Source organism: Protobothrops mucrosquamatus, unplaced genomic scaffold (genome assembly GCF_001527695.2).
Source record: "Protobothrops mucrosquamatus isolate PMUCROS unplaced genomic scaffold, P.Mucros_1.0 scaffold4267, whole genome shotgun sequence".
In the NCBI taxonomy this organism is placed as follows: Eukaryota; Metazoa; Chordata; class Lepidosauria; order Squamata; family Viperidae; genus Protobothrops; species Protobothrops mucrosquamatus.
The window spans coordinates 154,003-160,002 of record NW_015390185.1 but is presented as its reverse complement, the minus strand read 5'-3'; the positions used below and the strand labels follow the sequence as shown (position 1 = coordinate 160,002).

The 6,000-nt window shown below is 44.8% G+C and overlaps 1 non-coding gene across 1 annotated transcript; it reads left to right on the top strand.

Annotated features, from left to right (window-relative positions):
• Window positions 1–5,173: 5,173 nt before the first annotated feature.
• LOC114923531 lies at window positions 5,174–5,288 on the top strand. The gene has a single exon (XR_003810658.1). It is a non-coding gene; the product is annotated as a U5 spliceosomal RNA (small nuclear RNA).
• Window positions 5,289–6,000: the final 712 nt, after the last annotated feature.

Genomic DNA, 6,000 nt, shown 5'->3' with positions numbered 1-6,000 from the left:
CCTGTATTCCCACTTTACAGATTCATCTTTTTATGAGAGCCTTTTCAGTACAGGTAGTTCTCGAAAGCATTCGTTTAGTGACATTCAAAGTTACAACAGAACTGACAATGACCGTTTTTCACATTGACGACTGTGGCTGCACACCCCACGGTCACGTGATCAAAATTCAGACGCTTGGCAACTGATTCATATTTATGACGGTCGCACAGTGTCCCAGGGTCGCGTGATCCCCTTTTGCGATCTTCTGACAAGCAAAGTCCATGGGGGAGGCCGGATTCACTTAACAACCGTATCACTAACTGCAGTGATTCACTTAACAACTGTGGCAAGAAAAGTTGGGCAAAACTCACTTAACTGCCTCGCTTAACGACATACATGTTGGAGTCAATTGTGGTCGTATATTGAGGACTACCTTGTACAGCTCATAATTCAAGGCAGGATATAATCTTCCTAAGAAGTCTGGATTGGAAAGAGACGATTTCTGCAAAGCAAGCCAGCCCCAGTGCTTTTATTTTAAATCCCCTTTTATTTCTCCAGCAACCGTTTTCTTTTGAGCTAAAGCTATTCGTGGTTCCAGACTCAGTGTTTGCAAAGTGGCATTGGGCTTCTCCCAAGATCTGGACGCTTGTTTAGCTTGGAGAGATGATTGAATTAACGTTTCTTTCCTGCTGTTCAGTCTGAATATTAAACAGAGCCAGATCAAGATAAAAAGTGTTGTAGAGAGAGGCAAGAAGGAAACGTCCCTGAGGCCTTTTAGCAACAGATTTAGCTGCCTGGACCATCCCCCAGATGTTCAGGGCTGCAAGTACAGCTAGTGGCCAAAATTGTGGAAACCTTTTCGGAAAAGTGTACAGTGGAAATGCCACCTTTGGTTAAGTTTCCACCCATTGTTCTTCTAATTTCTTTATAACTGAAGCCTTGTTCACTTCTTAATACTGTTTTACATCGCTTTCTGGGCGACCAGTCAACTCTTTGCACCATGACTTTAATTTTATTACGTTTTGCAAGCTCACTAAATGAAAGAACACAAAAAAAACCAACCAGCTTGATAGCGATCACACAACACACTGACAAACGTCCTCCTCTCAGTTTCAATACAGGACATCAATCACTGGATCCTACTGTGATCTGATTGGCTCATGGCCAGAACAAGATGACACCTGATTGGCTCTCTAAACGCTCATTCTCATTGGCTACAATCAGATGAAGGAAAGCTACCTGAGATCAACCTGAGCAAGTTGTGCTTCCTTTTTATGGCTATTTGGCTATAACTTTTCATAGAATGCAGTACAGATCATTGAACAAACTTTGTTGCCTTACATTCTTGATTATCTTTCCATTGATATATAATTTTATGGTACTACTCCAAAAGAAAGTGGTGTTGTTAGCCATCAAACCTCAAATGTACACTTTTCCCAAAAGGTTTCCACAATTTTGGCCACTACTGTACAGCTCGTGCAAAGAAGCAGAAGAAGCAATAGATCACATACTCAGCCGGTGCAAAGACAATCGGAAAAGCTGATTATAAAACAACACCTAACAAAAGACGCCAAAATGAGTCACCCGAACATCTGTAAAAGTTATCATGTGCCAGTACTGAAAATGGGTGGGAACATGAGAGGTGAAAATAAGTTGAAAATGAATAGGTTAAAATGTGAGATTTTCAAATACAGGCAGTCCTCGATTTACGACCACAATTGAGCCCAACATTTATGTTGCTAAGCAAGACATGTTAAGTGAATTTTGCCCCATTCTGCGACCTATCTTGCCACAGTTGTTAAGTGAATCACTGCAATTGTTAAGTTAGGAACACGGTTGTCAAGTGAATCCGGCTTGCCCCGTTGACTTTGATTGTCAGGTCGCAAAATGGGATCATGTGACCCCCCGGGACATTGCGACCATCATAAATATGAATCAGTTGCCAACTGTCTGAATTTTGATCATATGACATCGGGGACACTGCAACGGTCATAAGTGTGAAAAATGGTCATAAGTCGCTTTTTTCAGTGCTGTTGTAACTCTGAAGGGTCACTAAATGAATTGTTGTAAGTGGAGAACCACCTCTATTATGCCGTACATAAAGATATCCTAGATTCTTGGGAAGAACTTCATGTAAATGAAAGCCAACACCAGCTAAAGAACCGGTACTGTTAGACATATAATAATAATATCGGTCTGGAAAGATAGATGGGGAACTCATCAAATTTGCAGACGACATCAAGCTGGCAGGAATAGCCAACACTCCAGAAGACAGGCTTAGGATACAGGAGGACCTGGATAGACTTGAACACTGGGCGCTATCTAACAAAATGAAATTCAATGGTGAAAAAAGTAAGGTTCTACATTTAGACAAGAAAAACCAAATGTATAGGTATAATATAGGGGGTACTTTGCTCAATAGTAGTAACTGTGAGAGGGATCTCGGAGTCCTAGTGGACAATCACATAAATATGAGCCAGCCGTGTGCTGCAGCTGCCAAAAAGGCCAACAGAGTGCTGGGCTGCATTAACAGAGGGATAGAATCAAGATCACTTGAAGTATTAATATCACTTTACAATGCCTTGGTAAGGCCACACTTGGAATACTGCATCCAGTTTTGGTCACCACGATGTAAAAAAGTGTTGAGACTCTAGAAAGAGTACAGAGAAGAGCAACAAAGATGATTAGGGGACTGGAGGCTAAAACATATAAGGAAAGGCTGCTGGAATTGGGCATGTCTAGTTTAATGAAGAGAAGGACGAGGGGGGGCATGATAGCAGGGTTCCAATATCTCAGGGGCTGCCCCAAAGAAGAGGGAGTCAAGCTATTCTCCAAAGCACCTGAAGGCAGGACAAGAAGCAACGGATGGAAACTAATCAAGGAGAGAAGCAACCTGGAACTAAGGAGAAACTTCCTGACACTTAGAACAATTAACCAGTGGAACAACCTGCCTCCAGAAACTATGAATGCTCCAACACTGGAAGTTTTTAAGAAGAGACTGGACAGCCATTTGTCTGAAATGGTATGAGGTTTCCTGCCTGAGGGGGTTGGACTAGATAACCTCCAAGGTACCTTCCAACTTTATTATTATTATTAGATATTTCATGACCCAAACTAGGTAACGTGCTCTGATGGTGTTACCTAGTTTGGGTCATGAAACGTCTGCAAGAAAACAAGCAAGCTCAGAGAGCGCCAAGGACCCCTCAGTTCAACCTTGAGCTACTAACATTCTCCTTAATTTTGAAAATACGACTGAGGATAAGGATGGAGGCTTGCAACAGGGACCCAGGAAGACGACGCAAGTTCCCTCTTTCTGCCCTTCCTCCCGAGTTCGCATCCCAAAGCCTAAAAAGTCATTTGGACTATTCATTTTTCTGCGCCCGCCCGCCTCTCTCGCTTTGATGGGCACCAGGGCGATTAAAAAAAGACGCTGCTACTCTTTTTTTTTGTATAAGATTTTATTATTATTTTTTTCCCATACATATAATAATTTTTCAACCAACGTGCTGTCTGAGTTTAAATTCGCTAATACATATTTCATTCCTAATCCTTTATTCTTTCCTCTAGCCATCGATAAAAGAAGTCCCAAGTTTGATAATATTCTGTTTCTCCTCTCTCTTTCAGTCTCTTAGTCCAGTGATGGCAAACCTTTTAGAGACCGAGTGCCCAAACTGCAACCCAAAACCCACTTATGAATCGTCGAGTGCCGGGTGGGTGTGGCCAATTGGGTGGGTGTGGCCCATTAGGTGGGCGTGGCTGCAGTGGTAACAGCAGACTGGGTGGGACTAAAAAGTTCAATCAATCAATTCCAACTTTGCAAGATCTTTTTTTTTTCCGCGAGAAGTTGAAATTGACTGATTGAACCTTTTTTTTTTTTTTTGCAAATGGCAACGGAGGGAAGCCTAAAGCGAAAAGGTTTTATAAAACCCAGCTAAAGGCCTAGGACTGGGGCGACGGCACACATGCCCACCGAGAGGGCTCTGAGTGCCGCCTCTGGCACCCGTGCCATAGGTTCGCCACCACTGTCATAGTCAATCTGTCCATCTCTGCGCATTCTAATATTTTTTTAAGTATTTCTTCATCTGATGGTATTCCTTCACTTTTTCCAATAGTGCGCAAATATAATTCTTGCCGCTGTTGTGATGTGCAAAATCAAATATAGGCTTTGTTTGTTAAGTCTTTTCTGGCATTATACCTAATAAAAAAAAAGTTCAGGTTTAAAATCTACATGTTCTCCCAACATCTTTTCTAGCCAGGTATGTATGTATCTTTTCCCAGTAATTCTTTACTTTATCACATGTCCATCAAACATGATAATACTGCCTGACTTATGATGCTGCAACTCTCTGGGAAGCTTTGGAAAAAAGCGAGTCATTTCGTTCATTGTCGGTGTATCCTTGCTCGGTGCAAGACTGAAGTTAGAAATCGAAAGTTTGCACAATTTAAGGGAGTGCAAAGCACGCTGCGCCTGGACGGGGGTGCATTTTGCGAAGCCACACCGGCTCGGGAGGAGGAGCAGATGTACTTAATCCGAAATGGGTTTCCCTTCAGGGGGGCGAAGCTCTTTATATTTGAACCCGTCTTGCAATTTCAAGATTAGGGCAAGGGGATCTCTGAGCATGAGCAGAGTGCCATAATGCACCCGAGACGGAAAGAAACACTGCGGATCATATACCGACGGCCCTGCAAGGAAAGGAGAGAGACCTTTTTGCAGGAAATGAGAACTGGGGCTGACATCCGATGCAAACCACGGCTGCAATCATAAAATCAGACAGGGAAAGCTGTTGCGGTGCAAAATCCACATTTGCAAGGTTGTGGGAATGCCGGTAGTCGATCACAAAACAGAGCGCCCTCCTAAAGCCGCGTTGGCGTAACGTCACTTCGCACCCTGAACGAGACTCGACGTGACTCCGCTTTGAATGCAATCAAACCGACCTGGGCGGGGAGATAAGCAGCTTCATTTGCATACACTGCAACCCGTGATGCTTTGCGAGGCGGAACCCCCGTGCCTGCCCCGTGAGTTTTGCCCTTTTTTCCCTTCGTGTGAACGACCCGTTCTTGAAACCGGCGGAAACCCTAAAAAAACTATTCCTCCAGACCAAGTGACACGTGTTGCGCTCCGTCTCTCTTCGGACGCCGTGACCTCAGTAACCCTCGCCACGGTAACGGTTCGCTTCGGGAAAGGTGAGACGGTATACTCTGGTTTCTCTTCAGATCGTATAAATCTTTCGCCTTTTACTAAAGATTTCCGTGGAGAGGAGCATTTATGAGTTTTCGTTAATTTTTTGAGGCCCTGCTTCGGTAGGGCTACATTTGCACGGTTCAAAAATAGAAAAAAATTAAGATATGGTACGATTGGTGCGCGTTCCTGCCAATTATTGCTCATTTGCATTCTACTGTCTTGAGGGTTAAGTAAAGGTGGGCGTTTTCTTTCGGGCTTGCGTTTTAATCATGGTTTGTTTGGGTCTCTTGTGTTTCTTTAATACTGTAGCTGACCTAGCAGATGATCTAGGGCAGGGTTCTTCAAACTTGGCCCTTTGATGACTCGTGGACTTCAACTCCCAGAATGCCTCAGCCAGGCACGCTGGCTGAGGGATTCTGGGAGTTGAAGTCCACAAAGTCACAAAAGGGCCAAAAGGGCCAAGTTTGAAGACCCGTGATCTAGGGATTGTCTTGCATTTTTGCATTTGACTGGATCCCAAAGGGGGTGGAGGGGGGTAAGTTCCTCAATGGAATAGGTCAGTGATAGGGAAACTCTTAGAGACTGAGTGCCCAAAAACTGGCCCCGCCCCTGCCCCCCATCCCCCGCCCGCCTACCCGCAGGGCCACTCACCACCTCCAGGGCCTGCCGCAGATCGCCCAGGCAGCCCAGCAGTGCTATGGCGGTCACGCCCTCTGCCCTGGCCCTGCAGCATCAACTGTGCACGATGGGGTGTGAGTCTTGTCTATGCTGCCTGGCTGCCATGTCCTTGGCTGCGCTGCTCCGGGTGGGCCACGCTCAGGGGCAAGTGTCCTTCGGGG